The sequence below is a fragment of the Taudactylus pleione genome, unplaced genomic scaffold, assembly GCF_031769625.1.
Source record: "Taudactylus pleione unplaced genomic scaffold, aTauple2 ptg000612l, whole genome shotgun sequence".
Taxonomy (NCBI): domain Eukaryota; kingdom Metazoa; phylum Chordata; class Amphibia; order Anura; family Myobatrachidae; genus Taudactylus; species Taudactylus pleione.
Genome location: NW_028285014.1, coordinates 1,590,132 through 1,609,406, shown reverse-complemented (window position 1 = coordinate 1,609,406; position 19,275 = coordinate 1,590,132). Strand labels below are relative to the sequence as shown.

General features: G+C 33.5%; 9 non-coding genes across 9 annotated transcripts; all 9 read right to left on the bottom strand.

Moving 5' to 3' along the window:
* Nucleotides 1–383: 383 nt before the first annotated feature.
* On the bottom strand, nt 384–492 carry TRNAL-CAA (transfer RNA leucine (anticodon CAA)). Its single transcript has 2 exons — nt 455–492; nt 384–429 (listed from the first exon to the last, which is right to left on the bottom strand). It is a non-coding gene; the product is annotated as a tRNA-Leu (tRNA).
* A 1,044-nt stretch (nt 493–1,536) lies between these two features.
* TRNAL-CAA (transfer RNA leucine (anticodon CAA)) lies at nt 1,537–1,645 on the bottom strand. The gene is made up of 2 exons: nt 1,608–1,645; nt 1,537–1,582 (listed from the first exon to the last, which is right to left on the bottom strand). It is a non-coding gene; the product is annotated as a tRNA-Leu (tRNA).
* A 4,502-nt stretch (nt 1,646–6,147) lies between these two features.
* Nucleotides 6,148–6,256, bottom strand: TRNAL-CAA (transfer RNA leucine (anticodon CAA)). Its single transcript has 2 exons — nt 6,219–6,256; nt 6,148–6,193 (listed from the first exon to the last, which is right to left on the bottom strand). It is a non-coding gene; the product is annotated as a tRNA-Leu (tRNA).
* Nucleotides 6,257–9,606: 3,350 nt separating this feature from the next.
* TRNAL-CAA (transfer RNA leucine (anticodon CAA)) lies at nt 9,607–9,715 on the bottom strand. Its single transcript has 2 exons — nt 9,678–9,715; nt 9,607–9,652 (listed from the first exon to the last, which is right to left on the bottom strand). It is a non-coding gene; the product is annotated as a tRNA-Leu (tRNA).
* A 2,198-nt stretch (nt 9,716–11,913) lies between these two features.
* Nucleotides 11,914–12,022, bottom strand: TRNAL-CAA (transfer RNA leucine (anticodon CAA)). Its single transcript has 2 exons — nt 11,985–12,022; nt 11,914–11,959 (listed from the first exon to the last, which is right to left on the bottom strand). It is a non-coding gene; the product is annotated as a tRNA-Leu (tRNA).
* A 1,044-nt stretch (nt 12,023–13,066) lies between these two features.
* TRNAL-CAA (transfer RNA leucine (anticodon CAA)) lies at nt 13,067–13,175 on the bottom strand. The gene is made up of 2 exons: nt 13,138–13,175; nt 13,067–13,112 (listed from the first exon to the last, which is right to left on the bottom strand). It is a non-coding gene; the product is annotated as a tRNA-Leu (tRNA).
* A 2,197-nt stretch (nt 13,176–15,372) lies between these two features.
* Nucleotides 15,373–15,481, bottom strand: TRNAL-CAA (transfer RNA leucine (anticodon CAA)). The gene is made up of 2 exons: nt 15,444–15,481; nt 15,373–15,418 (listed from the first exon to the last, which is right to left on the bottom strand). It is a non-coding gene; the product is annotated as a tRNA-Leu (tRNA).
* A 1,044-nt stretch (nt 15,482–16,525) lies between these two features.
* TRNAL-CAA (transfer RNA leucine (anticodon CAA)) lies at nt 16,526–16,634 on the bottom strand. The gene is made up of 2 exons: nt 16,597–16,634; nt 16,526–16,571 (listed from the first exon to the last, which is right to left on the bottom strand). It is a non-coding gene; the product is annotated as a tRNA-Leu (tRNA).
* Nucleotides 16,635–17,678: 1,044 nt separating this feature from the next.
* On the bottom strand, nt 17,679–17,787 carry TRNAL-CAA (transfer RNA leucine (anticodon CAA)). The gene is made up of 2 exons: nt 17,750–17,787; nt 17,679–17,724 (listed from the first exon to the last, which is right to left on the bottom strand). It is a non-coding gene; the product is annotated as a tRNA-Leu (tRNA).
* Nucleotides 17,788–19,275: the final 1,488 nt, after the last annotated feature.

The following is a 19,275-nucleotide window of genomic DNA, read 5'->3' as shown; positions in this document are numbered from 1 at the left end:
GCCAAGTGGTTCTTATCTGCCATCAAATTCTGTTTCTATGTAATACATTATTTCAATAGCCAATTTCTATATGAACTGAACTTTAGAATTTTAAAACTAATCATAGTGTCTTTATCATTTAAGAATAATGTAATTAATTTAACTCTAATGTAATTTGATCTTGATTGGAATGCAGATGGGAAAATCGATCAATTCTTAGGTCTTTAAAAGTTTCTATGCCCTTTAATTCATTCAATCATTGTGCTTCATATTGCTGAGAAATAAATGGGATCAAGATATCAATGTCTGGTAGAGGAAAGATTGAAAGACTGTGGATGTCCTGAGCATGCTTCTCAATGTCGGTCATTTTGAGTGTAAAACATAACCAAAGAGTAAGAAAATATTATCAGAAGTGGGATTTGAACCCACGCCTCTTTACAGAGACAAGAATTCCCATTAACTGGAAGAATAGAATCTTGAGTCTGGCGCCTTAGACCACTCGGCCATCCTGACAAGCACATCAGTATATCCGAACCTGCTTCCTGTTAGGGTTTATCATTTTACTATTTATATTTTTGATTGTGATTTTGACAAATAATTTGGACTTGTTGAAAAAGGGGTCATTAAATCAAGATCTTAGATTTATGCATTTCCTCTAAAAGCTGTTTCTTAAATAACATTATTTAGGAAAAATGGCTCAAGCTAAAGTGTTATCCTTCAAAATTACTGTTGCCACCCATTACTAAGGTCTTCATCCTAGCAGAACAGATTAGTTTGTCTTAGAAGAAAATTGTATATCATATTATATGTAAAGTCTAAGAGCCTTAAAATACTTTCGATGCCAATTATTCTTGTGTTTTATGTTTAGATTACTGAATACTAAAAGAATGTTGTGCAAACAATATTTATTCTTCAAAGGAAGAGATGTACAAGAACACGAGGACATGCACTGAAACTGGAGGGAGGTAGACTTAGAGGAAATTTGAAGAAAAATTACTTCACAGAAAGGGTAGTTGATAAATAGAAAAGCCTCCCATCCGATGTTGTTGAAGCTAAATGGTGAAACAATTTAAACACGCTTGGAATAGGCATAAGAATATCCTTAAGAGAAATGTACGGAGCAAATAGGATTGAAGTTGCCTAAAGGATACATGAAAAGGAGCAGACTACGTGGGCCAAGTGGTTCTTATCTGCCATCAAATTCTGTTTCTATGTAAAACATTATTTCAACAGTCAATTTCTACATGAACTGAACTTTAGAATTTTAAAACTAATCATAGTGTCTTTATCATTTAAGAATAATGTAATTAATTTAACTCTAATGTAATTTGATCTTGATTGGAATGTAGATGGGAAAATCGATCAATTCTTAGGTCTTTAAAAGTTTCTATGCCCTTTAATTCATTCAATCATTGTGCTTCATATTGCTGAGAAATAAATGGGATCAAGATATCAATGTCTGGGAGAGGAAAGATTGAAAGACTGTGGATGTCCTGAGCATGCTTCTCAATGTCGGTCATTTTGAGTGTAAAACATAACCAAAGAGTAAGAAAATATTATCAGAAGTGGGATTTGAACCCACGCCTCTTTACAGAGACAAGAATTCCCATTAACTGGAAGAATAGAATCTTGAGTCTGGCGCCTTAGACCACTCGGCCATCCTGACAAGCACATCAGTATATCCGAACCTGCTTCCTGTTAGGGTTTATCATTTTACTATTTATATTTTTGATTGTGATTTTGACAAATAATTTGGACTTGTTGAAAAAGGGGTCATTAAATCAAGATCTTAGATTTATGCATTTCCTCTAAAAGCTGTTTCTTAAATAACATTATTTAGGAAAAATGGCTCAAGCTAAAGTGTTATCCTTCAAAATTACTGTTGCCACCCTTTACTAAGGTCTTCATCCTAGCAGAACAGATTAGTTTGTCTTAGAAGAAAATTGTATATCATGTTATATGTAAAGTCTAAGAGCCTTAAAATACTTTCGATGCCAATTATTTTTGTGTTTTATGTTTAGATTACTGAATACTAAAAGAATGTTGTGCAAACAATATTTATTCTTCAAAGGAAGAGATGTACAAGAACACGAGGACATGCACTGAAACTGGAGGGAGGTAGACTTAGAGGAAATTTGAAGAAAAATTACTTCACAGAAAGGGTAGTTGATAAATAGAAAAGCCTCCCATCCGATGTTGTTGAAGCTAAATGGTGAAACAATTTAAACACGCTTGGGATAGGCATAAGAATATCCTTAAGAGAAATGTAAGGAGCAAATAGGATTGAAGTTGCCTAAAGGATACATGAAAAGGAGCAGACTACGTGGGCCAAGTGGTTCTTATCTGCCATCAAATTCTGTTTCTATGTAAAACATTATTTCAACAGTAAATTTCTACATGAACTGAACTTTAGAATTTTAAAACTAATCATAGTGTCTTTATCATTTAAGAATAATTTAATTAATTTAAGTCTAATGTAATTTGATCTTGATTGGAATGTAGATGTGAAAATCGATCAATTCTTAGGTCTTTAACAGTTTCTATGCCCTTTAATTCATTCAATCATTGTGCTTCATATTGCTTAGAAATAAATGGGATCAAGATATCAATGTCTGGGAGAGGAAAGATTGAAAGACTGTGGATGTCCTGAGCATACTTCTCAATGTCAGTAATTTTGAGTGTAAAACATAACCAAAGAGCAAAAATTTATTGTCAGAAGTGGGATTTGAACCTACGCCTCTTTACAGAGACCAGAATTCCCATTAACTGGAAGAGTAGAATCTTGAGTCTGATGTCTTAGACCGCTCGGCCATCCTGACAAGCACATCAGTATGTCCAAACCTGCTTCCTGTTAGGGTTTATCATTTTACTATTTATATTTTTGATTGTGATTTTGACAAATAATTTGGCCTTGTTGAAAAAGGGGTCATTAAATCAAGATCTTAGATTAATGCATTTCCTCTAAAAGCTGTTTCTTAAATAACATTATTTAGGAAAAATGGCTCAAGCTAAAGTGTTATCCTTCAAAATTACTGTTGCCACCCTTTACTAAGGTCTTCATCCTAGCAGAACAGATTAGTTTGTCTTAGAAGTAAATTGTATATCACGTTATATGTAAAGTCTAAGAGCCTTAAAATACTTTCGATGCCAATTATTCTTGTGTTTTATGTTTAGATAACTGAATACTAAAAGAATGTTGTGCAAACAATACTTATTCTTCAAAGGAAGAGATGTACAAGAACACGAGGACATGCACTTAAACTGGAGGGAGGTAGACTTAGAGGAAATTTGAAGAAAAATTACTTCACAGAAAGGGTAGTTGATAAATAGAAAAGCCTCCCATCCGATGTTGTTGAAGCTAAATGGTGAAACAATTTAAACACGCTTGGGATAGGCATAAGAATATCCTTAAGAGAAATATAAGGAGCAAATAGGATTGAAGTTGCCTAAAGTATACATGAAAAGGAGCAGACTACATTGGCCAAGTGGTTCTTATCTGCCATCAAATTCTGTTTCTATGTAATACATTATTTCAATAGCCAATTTCTATATGAACTGAACTTTAGAATTTTAAAACTAATCATAGTGTCTTTATCATTTAAGAATAATGTAATTAATTTAACTCTAATGTAATTTGATCTTGATTGGAATGCAGATGGGAAAATCGATCAATTCTTAGGTCTTTACAAGTTTCTATGCCCTTTAATTCATTCAATCATTGTGCTTCATATTGCTGAGAAATAAATGGGATCAAGATATCAATGTCTGGTAGAGGAAAGATTGAAAGACTGTGGATGTCCTGAGCATGCTTCTCAATGTCGGTCATTTTGAGTGTAAAACATAACCAAAGAGTAAGAAAATATTATCAGAGTGGGATTTGAACCCACGCCTCTTTACAGAGACAAGAATTCCCATTAACTGGAAGAATAGAATCTTGAGTCTGGCGCCTTAGACCACTCGGCCATCCTGACATGCACTTCAGTATGTCCAAACCTGCTTCCTGTTAGGGTTTATCATTTTACTATTTATATTTTTGATTGTGATTTTGACAAATAATTTGGCCTTGTTGAAAATGGGGTCATTAAATCAAGATCTTAGATTAATGCATTTCCTCTAAAAGCTGTTTCTTAAATAACATTATTTAGGAAAAATGGCTCAAGCTAAAGTGTTATCCTTCAAAATTACTGTTGCCACCCTTTACTAAGGTCTTCATCCTAGCAGAACAGATTAGTTTGTCTTAGAAGTAAATTGTATATCACGTTATATGTAAAGTCTAAGAGCCTTAAAATACTTTCAATGCCAATTATTCTTGTGTTTTATGTTTAGATTACTGAATACTAAAAGAATGTTGTGCAAACAATACTTATTCTTCAAAGGAAGAGATGTACAAGAACACGAGGACATGCACTGAAACTGGAGGGAGGTAGACTTAGAGGAAATTTGATGAAAAATTACTTCACAGAAAGGGTAGTTGATCAATAGAAAAGCCTCCCATCCGATGTTGTTGAAGCTAAACGGTGAAACAATTTAAACACGCTTCGGATAGGCATAAGAATATCCTTAAGAGAAATGTAAGGAGCAAATAGGGTTGAAGTTGCCTAAATGATACATGAAAAGGAGCAGACTACATGGGCCAAGTGGTTCTTATCTGCCATCAAATTCTGTTTCTATGTAATACATTATTTCAATAGCCAATTTCTACATGACCTGAACTTTAGAATTTTAAAACTAATCATAGTGTCTTTATCATTTAAGAATAATTTAATTAATTTAACTCTAATGTAATTTGATCTTGATTGGAAAGTAGATGGGAAAATCGATCAATTCTTAGGTCTTTAAAAGTTTCTATGCCCTTTAATTCATTCAATCATTGTGCTTCATATTGCTTAGAAATAAATGGGATCAAGATATCAATGTCTGGGAGAGGAAAGATTGAAAGACTGTGGATGTCCTGAGCATACTTCTCAATGTCAGTAATTTTGAGTGTAAAACATAACCAAAGAGCAAAAATATATTGTCAGAAGTGGGATTTGAACCTACGCCTCTTTACAGAGACCAGAATTCCCATTAACTGGAAGAGTAGAATCTTGAGTCTGATGTCTTAGACTGCTCGGCCATCCTGACAAGCACATCAGTATGTCCAAACCTGCTTCCTGTTAGGGTTTATCATTTTACTATTTATATTTTTGATTGTGATTTTGACAAATAATTTGGCCTTGTTGAAAAAGGGGTCATTAAAACAAGATCTTAGATTAATGCATTTCCTCTAAAAGCTGTTTCTTAAATAACATTATTTAGGAAAAATGGCTCAAGCTAAAGTGTTATCCTTCAAAATTACTGTTGCCACCCTTTACTAAGGTCTTCATCCTAGCAGAACAGATTAGTTTGTCTTAGAAGTAAATTGTATATCACGTTATATGTAAAGTCTAAGAGCCTTAAAATACTTTCGATGCCAATTATTCTTGTGTTTTATGTTTAGATTACTGAATACTAAAAGAATGTTGTGCAAACAATATTTATTCTTCAAAGGAAGAGATGTACAAGAACACGAGGACATGCACTGAAACTGGAGGGAGGTAGACTTAGAGGAAATTTGAAGAAAAATTACTTCACAGAAAGGGTAGTTGATAAATAGAAAAGCCTCCCATCCGATGTTGTTGAAGCTAAATGGTGAAACAATTTAAACACGCTTGGAATAGGCATAAGAATATCCTTAAGAGAAATGTACGGAGCAAATAGGATTGAAGTTGCCTAAAGGATACATGAAAAGGAGCAGACTACGTGGGCCAAGTGGTTCTTATCTGCCATCAAATTCTGTTTCTATGTAAAACATTATTTCAACAGTCAATTTCTACATGAACTGAACTTTAGAATTTTAAAACTAATCATAGTGTCTTTATCATTTAAGAATAATGTAATTAATTTAACTCTAATGTAATTTGATCTTGATTGGAATGTAGATGGGAAAATCGATCAATTCTTAGGTCTTTAAAAGTTTCTATGCCCTTTAATTCATTCAATCATTGTGCTTCATATTGCTGAGAAATAAATGGGATCAAGATATCAATGTCTGGGAGAGGAAAGATTGAAAGACTGTGGATGTCCTGAGCATGCTTCTCAATGTCGGTCATTTTGAGTGTAAAACATAACCAAAGAGTAAGAAAATATTATCAGAAGTGGGATTTGAACCCACGCCTCTTTACAGAGACAAGAATTCCCATTAACTGGAAGAATAGAATCTTGAGTCTGGCGCCTTAGACCACTCGGCCATCCTGACAAGCACATCAGTATATCCGAACCTGCTTCCTGTTAGGGTTTATCATTTTACTATTTATATTTTTGATTGTGATTTTGACAAATAATTTGGACTTGTTGAAAAAGGGGTCATTAAATCAAGATCTTAGATTTATGCATTTCCTCTAAAAGCTGTTTCTTAAATAACATTATTTAGGAAAAATGGCTCAAGCTAAAGTGTTATCCTTCAAAATTACTGTTGCCACCCTTTACTAAGGTCTTCATCCTAGCAGAACAGATTAGTTTGTCTTAGAAGAAAATTGTATATCATGTTATATGTAAAGTCTAAGAGCCTTAAAATACTTTCGATGCCAATTATTTTTGTGTTTTATGTTTAGATTACTGAATACTAAAAGAATGTTGTGCAAACAATATTTATTCTTCAAAGGAAGAGATGTACAAGAACACGAGGACATGCACTGAAACTGGAGGGAGGTAGACTTAGAGGAAATTTGAAGAAAAATTACTTCACAGAAAGGGTAGTTGATAAATAGAAAAGCCTCCCATCCGATGTTGTTGAAGCTAAATGGTGAAACAATTTAAACACGCTTGGGATAGGCATAAGAATATCCTTAAGAGAAATGTAAGGAGCAAATAGGATTGAAGTTGCCTAAAGGATACATGAAAAGGAGCAGACTACGTGGGCCAAGTGGTTCTTATCTGCCATCAAATTCTGTTTCTATGTAAAACATTATTTCAACAGTCAATTTCTACATGAACTGAACTTTAGAATTTTAAAACTAATCATAGTGTCTTTATCATTTAAGAATAATTTAATTAATTTAAGTCTAATGTAATTTGATCTTGATTGGAATGTAGATGTGAAAATCGATCAATTCTTAGGTCTTTAACAGTTTCTATGCCCTTTAATTCATTCAATCATTGTGCTTCATATTGCTTAGAAATAAATGGGATCAAGATATCAATGTCTGGGAGAGGAAAGATTGAAAGACTGTGGATGTCCTGAGCATACTTCTCAATGTCAGTAATTTTGAGTGTAAAACATAACCAAAGAGCAAAAATATATTGTCAGAAGTGGGATTTGAACCTACGCCTCTTTACAGAGACCAGAATTCCCATTAACTGGAAGAGTAGAATCTTGAGTCTGATGTCTTAGACTGCTCGGCCATCCTGACAAGCACATCAGTATGTCCAAACCTGCTTCCTGTTAGGGTTTATCATTTTACTATTTATATTTTTGATTGTGATTTTGACAAATAATTTGGCCTTGTTGAAAAAGGGGTCATTAAAACAAGATCTTAGACTAATGCATTTCCTCTAAAAGCTGTTTCTTAAATAACATTATTTAGGAAAAATGGCTCAAGCTAAAGTGTTATCCTTCAAAATTACTGTTGCCACCCTTTACTAAGGTCTTCATCCTAGCAGAACAGATTAGTTTGTCTTAGAAGTAAATTGTATATCACGTTATATGTAAAGTCTAAGAGCCTTAAAATACTTTCGATGCCAATTATTCTTGTGTTTTATGTTTAGATAACTGAATACTAAAAGAATGTTGTGCAAACAATACTTATTCTTCAAAGGAAGAGATATACAAGAACACGAGGACATGCACTTAAACTGGAGGGAGGTAGACTTAGAGGAAATTTGAAGAAAAATTACTTCACAGAAAGGGTAGTTGATAAATAGAAAAGCCTCCCATCCGATGTTGTTGAAGCTAAATGGTGAAACAATTTAAACACGCTTGGGATAGGCATAAGAATATCCTTAAGAGAAATGTAAGGAGCAAATAGGATTGAAGTTGCCTAAAGTATACATGAAAAGGAGCAGACTACATTGGCCAAGTGGTTCTTATCTGCCATCAAATTCTGTTTCTATGTAATACATTATTTCAATAGCCAATTTCTATATGAACTGAACTTTAGAATTTTAAAACTAATCATAGTGTCTTTATCATTTAAGAATAATGTAATTAATTTAACTCTAATGTAATTTGATCTTGATTGGAATGCAGATGGGAAAATCGATCAATTCTTAGGTCTTTAAAAGTTTCTATGCCCTTTAATTCATTCAATCATTGTGCTTCATATTGCTGAGAAATAAATGGGATCAAGATATCAATGTCTGGTAGAGGAAAGATTGAAAGACTGTGGATGTCCTGAGCATGCTTCTCAATGTCGGTCATTTTGAGTGTAAAACATAACCAAAGAGAAAGAAAATATTATCAGAAGTGGGATTTGAACCCACGCCTCTTTACAGAGACAAGAATTCCCATTAACTGGAAGAATAGAATCTTGAGTCTGGCGCCTAAGACCACTCGGCCATCCTGACAAGCACATCAGTATATCCGAACCTGCTTCCTGTTAGGGTTTATCATTTTACTATTTATATTTTTGATTGTGATTTTGACAAATAATTTGGACTTGTTGAAAAAGGGGTCATTAAATCAAGATCTTAGATTTATGCATTTCCTCTAAAAGCTGTTTCTTAAATAACATTATTTAGGAAAAATGGCTCAAGCTAAAGTGTTATCCTTCAAAATTACTGTTGCCACCCTTTACTAAGGTCTTCATCCTAGCAGAACAGATTAGTTTGTCTTAGAAGAAAATTGTATATCATGTTATATGTAAAGTCTAAGAGCCTTAAAATACTTTCGATGCCAATTATTCTTGTGTTTTATGTTTAGATTACTGAATACTAAAAGAATGTTGTGCAAACAATATTTATTCTTCAAAGGAAGAGATGTACAAGAACACGAGGACATGCACTGAAACTGGAGGGAGGTAGACTTAGAGGAAATTTGAAGAAAAATTACTTCACAGAAAGGGTAGTTGATAAATAGAAAAGCCTCCCATCCGATGTTGTTGAAGCTAAATGGTGAAACAATTTAAACACGCTTGGAATAGGCATAAGAATATCCTTAAGAGAAATGTAAGGAGCAAATAGGATTGAAGTTGCCTAAAGGATACATGAAAAGGAGCAGACTACGTGGGCCAAGTGGTTCTTATCTGCCATCAAATTCTGTTTCTATGTAAAACATTATTTCAACAGTCAATTTCTACATGAACTGAACTTTAGAATTTTAAAACTAATCATAGTGTCTTTATCATTTAAGAATAATTTAATTAATTTAACTCTAATGTAATTTGATCTTGATTGGAATGTAGATGGGAAAATCGATCAATTCTTAGGTCTTTAAAAGTTTCTATGCCCTTTAATTCATTCAATCATTGTGCTTCATATTGCTGAGAAATAAATGGGATCAAGATATCAATGTCTGGTAGAGGAAAGATTGAAAGTCTGTGGATGTCCTGAGCATGCTTCTCAATGTCGGTCATTTTGAGTGTAAAACATAACCAAAGAGTAAGAAAATATTATCAGAAGTGGGATTTGAACCCACGCCTCTTTACAGAGACAAGAATTCCCATTAACTGGAAGAATAGAATCTTGAGTCTGGCGCCTTAGACCACTCGGCCATCCTGACAAGCACATCAGTATATCCGAACCTGCTTCCTGTTAGGGTTTATCATTTTACTATTTATATTTTTGATTGTGATTTTGACAAATAATTTGGCCTTGTTGAAAATGGGGTCATTAAATCAAGATCTTAGATTAATGCATTTCCTCTAAAAGCTGTTTCTTAAATAACATTATTTAGGAAAAATGGCTCCAGCTAAAGTGTTATCCTTCAAAATTACTGTTGCCACCCTTTACTAAGGTCTTCATCCTAGCAGAACAGATTAGTTTGTCTTAGAAGTAAATTGTATATCACGTTATATGTAAAGTCTAAGAGCCTTAAAATACTTTCAATGCCAATTATTCTTGTGTTTTATGTTTAGATTACTGAATACTAAAAGAATGTTGTGCAAACAATACTTATTCTTCAAAGGAAGAGATGTACAAGAACACGAGGACATGCACTGAAACTGGAGGGAGGTAGACTTAGAGGAAATTTGATGAAAAATTACTTCACAGAAAGGGTAGTTGATAAATAGAAAAGCCTCCCATCCAATGTTGTTGAAGCTAAACGGTGAAACAATTTAAACACGCTTCGGATAGGCATAAGAATATCCTTAAGAGAAATGTAAGGAGCAAATAGGGTTGAAGTTGCCTAAAGGATACATGAAAAGGAGCAGACTACATGGGCCAAGTGGTTCTTATCTGCCATCAAATTCTGTTTCTATGTAATACATTATTTCAATAGCCAATTTCTACATGAACTGAACTTTAGAATTTTAAAACTAATCATAGTGTCTTTATCATTTAAGAATAATTTAATTAATTTAACTCTAATGTAATTTGATCTTGATTGGAATGTAGATGGGAAAATCGATCAATTCTTAGGTCTTTAAAAGTTTCTATGCCCTTTAATTCATTCAATCATTGTGCTTCATATTGCTTAGAAATAAATGGGATCAAGATATCAATGTCTGGGAGAGTAAAGATTGAAAGACTGTGGATGTCCTGAGCATACTTCTCAATGTCAGTAATTTTGAGTGTAAAACATAACCAAAGAGCAAAAATATATTGTCAGAAGTGGGATTTGAACCTACGCCTCTTTACAGAGACCAGAATTCCCATTAACTGGAAGAGGAGAATCTTGAGTCTGATGTCTTAGACCGCTCGGCCATCCTGACAAGCACATCAGTATGTCCAAACCTGCTTCCTGTTAGGGTTTATCATTTTACTATTTATATTTTTGATTGTGATTTTGACAAATAATTTGGCCTTGTTGACAAAAGGGGTCATTAAATCAAGATCTTAGATTAATGCATTTCCTCTAAAAGCTGTTTCTTAAATAACATTATTTAGGAAAAATGGCTCAAGCTAAAGTGTTATCCTTCAAAATTACTGTTGCCACCCTTTACTAAGGTCTTCATCCTAGCAGAACAGATTAGTTTGTCTTAGAAGTAAATTGTATATCACGTTATATGTAAAGTCTAAGAGCCTTAAAATACTTTCGATGCCAATTATTCTTGTGTTTTATGTTTAGATAACTGAATACTAAAAGAATGTTGTGCAAACAATACTTATTCTTCAAAGGAAGAGATGTACAAGAACACGAGGACATGCACTTAAACTGGAGGGAGGTAGACTTAGAGGAAATTTGAAGAAAAATTACTTCACAGAAAGGGTAGTTGATAAATAGAAAAGCCTCCCATCCGATGTTGTTGAAGCTAAATGGTGAAACAATTTAAACACGCTTGGGATAGGCATAAGAATATCCTTAAGAGAAATGTAAGGAGCAAATAGGATTGAAGTTGCCTAAAGTATACATGAAAAGTAGCAGACTACATTGGCCAAGTGGTTCTTATCTGCCATCAAATTCTGTTTCTATGTAATACATTATTTCAATAGCCAATTTCTATATGAACTGAACTTTAGAATTTTAAAACTAATCATAGTGTCTTTATCATTTAAGAATAATGTAATTAATTTAACTCTAATGTAATTTGATCTTGATTGGAATGCAGATGGGAAAATCGATCAATTCTTAGGTCTTTAAAAGTTTCTATGCCCTTTAATTCATTCAATCATTGTGCTTCATATTGCTGAGAAATAAATGGGATCAAGATATCAATGTCTGGTAGAGGAAAGATTGAAAGACTGTGGATGTCCTGAGCATGCTTCTCAATGTCGGTCATTTTGAGTGTAAAACATAACCAAAGAGTAAGAAAATATTATCAGAAGTGGGATTTGAACCCACGCCTCTTTACAGAGACAAGAATTCCCATTAACTGGAAGAATAGAATCTTGAGTCTGGCGCCTTAGACCACTCGGCCATCCTGACAAGCACATCAGTATATCCGAACCTGCTTCCTGTTAGGGTTTATCATTTTACTATTTATATTTTTGATTGTGATTTTGACAAATAATTTGGACTTGTTGAAAAAGGGGTCATTAAATCAAGATCTTAGATTTATGCATTTCCTCTAAAAGCTGTTTCTTAAATAACATTATTTAGGAAAAATGGCTCAAGCTAAAGTGTTATCCTTCAAAATTACTGTTGCCACCCTTTACTAAGGTCTTCATCCTAGCAGAACAGATTAGTTTGTCTTAGAAGAAAATTGTATATCATGTTATATGTAAAGTCTAAGAGCCTTAAAATACTTTCGATGCCAATTATTCTTGTGTTTTATGTTTAGATTACTGAATACTAAAAGAATGTTGTGCAAACAATATTTATTCTTCAAAGGAAGAGATGTACAAGAACACGAGGACATGCACTGAAACTGGAGGGAGGTAGACTTAGAGGAAATTTGAAGAAAAATTACTTCACAGAAAGGGTAGTTGATAAATAGAAAAGCCTCCCATCCGATGTTGTTGAAGCTAAATGGTGAAACAATTTAAACACGCTTGGAATAGGCATAAGAATATCCTTAAGAGAAATGTAAGGAGCAAATAGGATTGAAGTTGCCTAAAGGATACATGAAAAGGAGCAGACTACGTGGGCCAAGTGGTTCTTATCTGCCATCAAATTCTGTTTCTATGTAAAACATTATTTCAACAGTCAATTTCTACATGAACTGAACTTTAGAATTTTAAAACTAATCATAGTGTCTTTATCATTTAAGAATAATTTAATTAATTTAACTCTAATGTAATTTGATCTTGATTGGAATGTAGATGGGAAAATCGATCAATTCTTAGGTCTTTAAAAGTTTCTATGCCCTTTAATTCATTCAATCATTGTGCTTCATATTGCTGAGAAATAAATGGGATCAAGATATCAATGTCTGGTAGAGGAAAGATTGAAAGACTGTGGATGTCCTGAGCATGCTTCTCAATGTCGGTCATTTTGAGTGTAAAACATAACCAAAGAGTAAGAAAATATTATCAGAAGTGGGATTTGAACCCACGCCTCTTTACAGAGACAAGAATTCCCATTAACTGGAAGAATAGAATCTTGAGTCTGGCGCCTTAGACCACTCGGCCATCCTGACAAGCACATCAGTATATCCGAACCTGCTTCCTGTTAGGGTTTATCATTTTACTATTTATATTTTTGATTGTGATTTTGACAAATAATTTGGCCTTGTTGAAAATGGGGTCATTAAATCAAGATCTTAGATTAATGCATTTCCTCTAAAAGCTGTTTCTTAAATAACATTATTTAGGAAAAATGGCTCCAGCTAAAGTGTTATCCTTCAAAATTACTGTTGCCACCCTTTACTAAGGTCTTCATCCTAGCAGAACAGATTAGTTTGTCTTAGAAGTAAATTGTATATCACGTTATATGTAAAGTCTAAGAGCCTTAAAATACTTTCAATGCCAATTATTCTTGTGTTTTATGTTTAGATTACTGAATACTAAAAGAATGTTGTGCAAACAATACTTATTCTTCAAAGGAAGAGATGTACAAGAACACGAGGACATGCACTGAAACTGGAGGGAGGTAGACTTAGAGGAAATTTGATGAAAAATTACTTCACAGAAAGGGTAGTTGATAAATAGAAAAGCCTCCCATCCGATGTTGTTGAAGCTAAACGGTGAAACAATTTAAACACGCTTCGGATAGGCATAAGAATATCCTTAAGAGAAATGTAAGGAGCAAATAGGGTTGAAGTTGCCTAAAGGATACATGAAAAGGAGCAGACTACATGGGCCAAGTGGTTCTTATCTGCCATCAAATTCTGTTTCTATGTAATACATTATTTCAATAGCCAATTTCTACATGAACTGAACTTTAGAATTTTAAAACTAATCATAGTGTCTTTATCATTTAAGAATAATTTAATTAATTTAACTCTAATGTAATTTGATCTTGATTGGAATGTAGATGGGAAAATCGATCAATTCTTAGGTCTTTAAAAGTTTCTATGCCCTTTAATTCATTCAATCATTGTGCTTCATATTGCTTAGAAATAAATGGGATCAAGATATCAATGTCTGGGAGAGGAAAGATTGAAAGACTGTGGATGTCCTGAGCATACTTCTCAATGTCAGTAATTTTGAGTGTAAAACATAACCAAAGAGCAAAAATATATTGTCAGAAGTGGGATTTGAACCTACGCCTCTTTACAGAGACAAGAATTCCCATTAACTGGAAGAGGAGAATCTTGAGTCTGATGTCTTAGACCGCTCGGCCATCCTGACAAGCACATCAGTATGTCCAAACCTGCTTCCTGTTAGGGTTTATCATTTTACTATTTATATTTTTGATTGTGATTTTGACAAATAATTTGGCCTTGTTGACAAAGGGGTCATTAAATCAAGATCTTAGATTAATGCATTTCCTCTAAAAGCTGTTTCTTAAATAACATTATTTAGGAAAAATGGCTCAAGCTAAAGTGTTATCCTTCAAAATTACTGTTGCCACCCTTTACTAAGGTCTTCATCCTAGCAGAACAGATTAGTTTGTCTTAGAAGTAAATTGTATATCACGTTATATGTAAAGTCTAAGAGCCTTAAAATACTTTCGATGCCAATTATTCTTGTGTTTTATGTTTAGATAACTGAATACTAAAAGAATGTTGTGCAAACAATACTTATTCTTCAAAGGAAGAGATGTACAAGAACACGAGGACATGCACTTAAACTGGAGGGAGGTAGACTTAGAGGAAATTTGAAGAAAAATTACTTCACAGAAAGGGTAGTTGATAAATAGAAAAGCCTCCCATCCGATGTTGTTGAAGCTAAATGGTGAAACAATTTAAACACGCTTGGGATAGGCATAAGAATATCCTTAAGAGAAATGTAAGGAGCAAATAGGATTGAAGTTGCCTAAAGTATACATGAAAAGTAGCAGACTACATTGGCCAAGTGGTTCTTATCTGCCATCAAATTCTGTTTCTATGTAATACATTATTTCAATAGCCAATTTCTATATGAACTGAACTTTAGAATTTTAAAACTAATCATAGTGTCTTTATCATTTAAGAATAATGTAATTAATTTAACTCTAATGTAATTTGATCTTGATTGGAATGCAGATGGGAAAATCGATCAATTCTTAGGTCTTTAAAAGTTTCTATGCCCTTTAATTCATTCAATCATTGTGCTTCATATTGCTGAGAAATAAATGGGATCAAGATATCAATGTCTGGTAGAGGAAAGATTGAAAGACTGTGGATGTCCTGAGCATGCTTCTCAATGTCGGTCATTTTGAGTGTAAAACATAACCAAAGAGTAAGAAAATATTATCAGAAGTGGGATTTGAACCCACGCCTCTTTACAGAGACAAGAATTCCCATTAACTGGAAGAATAGAATCTTGAGTCTGGCGCCTTAGACCACTCGGCCATCCTGACAAGCACATCAGTATATCCGAACCTGCTTCCTGTTAGGGTTTATCATTTTACTATTTATATTTTTGATTGTGATTTTGACAAATAATTTGGACTTGTTGAAAAAGGGGTCATTAAATCAAGATCTTAGATTTATGCATTTCCTCTAAAAGCTGTTTCTTAAATAACATTATTTAGGAAAAATGGCTCAAGCTAAAGTGTTATCCTTCAAAATTACTGTTGCCACCCTTTACTAAGGTCTTCATCCTAGCAGAACAGATTAGTTTGTCTTAGAAGAAAATTGTATATCATGTTATATGTAAAGTCTAAGAGCCTTAAAATACTTTCGATGCCAATTATTCTTGTGTTTTATGTTTAGATAACTGAATACTAAAAGAATGTTGTGCAAACAATACTTATTCTTCAAAGGAAGAGATGTACAAGAACACGAGGACATGCACTTAAACTGGAGGGAGGTAGACTTAGAGGAAATTTGAAGAAAAATTACTTCACAGAAAGGGTAGTTGATAAATAGAAAAGCCTCCCATCCGATGTTGTTGAAGCTAAATGGTGAAACAATTTAAACACGCTTGGGATAGGCATAAGAATATCCTTAAGAGAAATGTAAGGAGCAAATAGGATTGAAGTTGCCTAAAGTATACATGAAAAGTAGCAGACTACATTGGCCAAGTGGTTCTTATCTGCCATCAAATTCTGTTTCTATGTAATACATTATTTCAATAGCCAATTTCTATATGAACTGAACTTTAGAATTTTAAAACTAATCATAGTGTCTTTATCATTTAAGAATAATGTAATTAATTTAACTCTAATGTAATTTGATCTTGATTGGAATGCAGATGGGAAAATCGATCAATTCTTAGGTCTTTAAAAGTTTCTATGCCCTTTAATTCATTCAATCATTGTGCTTCATATTGCTGAGAAATAAATGGGATCAAGATATCAATGTCTGGTAGAGGAAAGATTGAAAGACTGTGGATGTCCTGAGCATGCTTCTCAATGTCGGTCATTTTGAGTGTAAAACATAACCAAAGAGTAAGAAAATATTATCAGAAGTGGGATTTGAACCCACGCCTCTTTACAGAGACAAGAATTCCCATTAACTGGAAGAATAGAATCTTGAGTCTGGCGCCTTAGACCACTCGGCCATCCTGACAAGCACATCAGTATATCCGAACCTGCTTCCTGTTAGGGTTTATCATTTTACTATTTATATTTTTGATTGTGATTTTGACAAATAATTTGGACTTGTTGAAAAAGGGGTCATTAAATCAAGATCTTAGATTTATGCATTTCCTCTAAAAGCTGTTTCTTAAATAACATTATTTAGGAAAAATGGCTCAAGCTAAAGTGTTATCCTTCAAAATTACTGTTGCCACCCTTTACTAAGGTCTTCATCCTAGCAGAACAGATTAGTTTGTCTTAGAAGAAAATTGTATATCATGTTATATGTAAAGTCTAAGAGCCTTAAAATACTTTCGATGCCAATTATTCTTGTGTTTTATGTTTAGATTACTGAATACTAAAAGAATGTTGTGCAAACAATATTTATTCTTCAAAGGAAGAGATGTACAAGAACACGAGGACATGCACTGAAACTGGAGGGAGGTAGACTTAGAGGAAATTTGAAGAAAAATTACTTCACAGAAAGGGTAGTTGATAAATAGAAAAGCCTCCCATCCGATGTTGTTGAAGCTAAATGGTGAAACAATTTAAACACGCTTGGAATAGGCATAAGAATATCCTTAAGAGAAATGTAAGGAGCAAATAGGATTGAAGTTGCCTAAAGGATACATGAAAAGGAGCAGACTACGTGGGCCAAGTGGTTCTTATCTGCCATCAAATTCTGTTTCTATGTAAAACATTATTTCAACAGTCAATTTCTACATGAACTGAACTTTAGAATTTTAAAACTAATCATAGTGTCTTTATCATTTAAGAATAATTTAATTAATTTAACTCTAATGTAATTTGATCTTGATTGGAATGTAGATGGGAAAATCGATCAATTCTTAGGTCTTTAAAAGTTTCTATGCCCTTTAATTCATTCAATCATTGTGCTTCATATTGCTGAGAAATAAATGGGATCAAGATATCAATGTCTGGTAGAGGAAAGATTGAAAGACTGTGGATGTCCTGAGCATGCTTCTCAATGTCGGTCATTTTGAGTGTAAAACATAACCAAAGAGTAAGAAAATATTATCAGAAGTGGGATTTGAACCCACGCCTCTTTACAGAGACAAGAATTCCCATTAACTGGAAGAATAGAATCTTGAGTCTGGCGCCTTAGACCACTCGGCCATCCTGACAAGCACATCAGTATATCCGAACCTGCTTCCTGTTAGGGTTTATCATTTTACTATTTATATTTTTGATTGTGATTTTGACAAATAATTTGGCCTTGTTGAAAATGGGGTCATTAAATCAAGATCTTAGATTAATGCATTTCCTCTAAAAGCTGTTTCTTAAATAACATTATTTAGGAAAAATGGCTCCAGCTAAAGTGTTATCCTTCAAAATTACTGTTGCCACCCTTTACTAAGGTCTTCATCCTAGCAGAACAGATTAGTTTGTCTTAGAAGTAAATTGTATATCACGTTATATGTAAAGTCTAAGAGCCTTAAAATACTTTCAATGCCAATTATTCTTGTGTTTTATGTTTAGATTACTGAATACTAAAAGAATGTTGTGCAAACAATACTTATTCTTCAAAGGAAGAGATGTACAAGAACACGAGGACATGCACTGAAACTGGAGGGAGGTAGACTTAGAGGAAATTTGATGAAAAATTACTTCACAGAAAGGGTAGTTGATAAATAGAAAAGCCTCCCATCCGATGTTGTTGAAGCTAAACGGTGAAACAATTTAAACACGCTTCGGATAGGCATAAGAATATCCTTAAGAGAAATGTAAGGAGCAAATAGGGTTGAAGTTGCCTAAAGGATACATGAAAAGGAGCAGACTACATGGGCCAAGTGGTTCTTATCTGCCATCAAATTCTGTTTCTATGTAATACATTATTTCAATAGCCAATTTCTACATGAACTGAACTTTAGAATTTTAAAACTAATCATAGTGTCTTTATCATTTAAGAATAATTTAATTAATTTAACTCTAATGTAATTTGATCTTGATTGGAATGTAGATGGGAAAATCGATCAATTCTTAGGTCTTTAAAAGTTTCTATGCCCTTTAATTCATTCAATCATTGTGCTTCATATTGCTTAGAAATAAATGGGATCAAGATATCAATGTCTGGGAGAGGAAAGATTGAAAGACTGTGGATGTCCTGAGCATACTTCTCAATGTCAGTAATTTTGAGTGTAAAACATAACCAAAGAGCAAAAATATATTGTCAGAAGTGGGATTTGAACCTACGCCTCTTTACAGAGACAAGAATTCCCATTAACTGGAAGAGGAGAATCTTGAGTCTGATGTCTTAGACCGCTCGGCCATCCTGACAAGCACATCAGTATGTCCAAACCTGCTTCCTGTTAGGGTTTATCATTTTACTATTTATATTTTTGATTGTGATTTTGACAAATAATTTGGCCTTGTTGACAAAGGGGTCATTAAATCAAGATCTTAGATTAATGCATTTCCTCTAAAAGCTGTTTCTTAAATAACATTATTTAGGAAAAATGGCTCAAGCTAAAGTGTTATCCTTCAAAATTACTGTTGCCACCCTTTACTAAGGTCTTCATCCTAGCAGAACAGATTAGTTTGTCTTAGAAGTAAATTGTATATCACGTTATATGTAAAGTCTAAGAGCCTTAAAATACTTTCGATGCCAATTA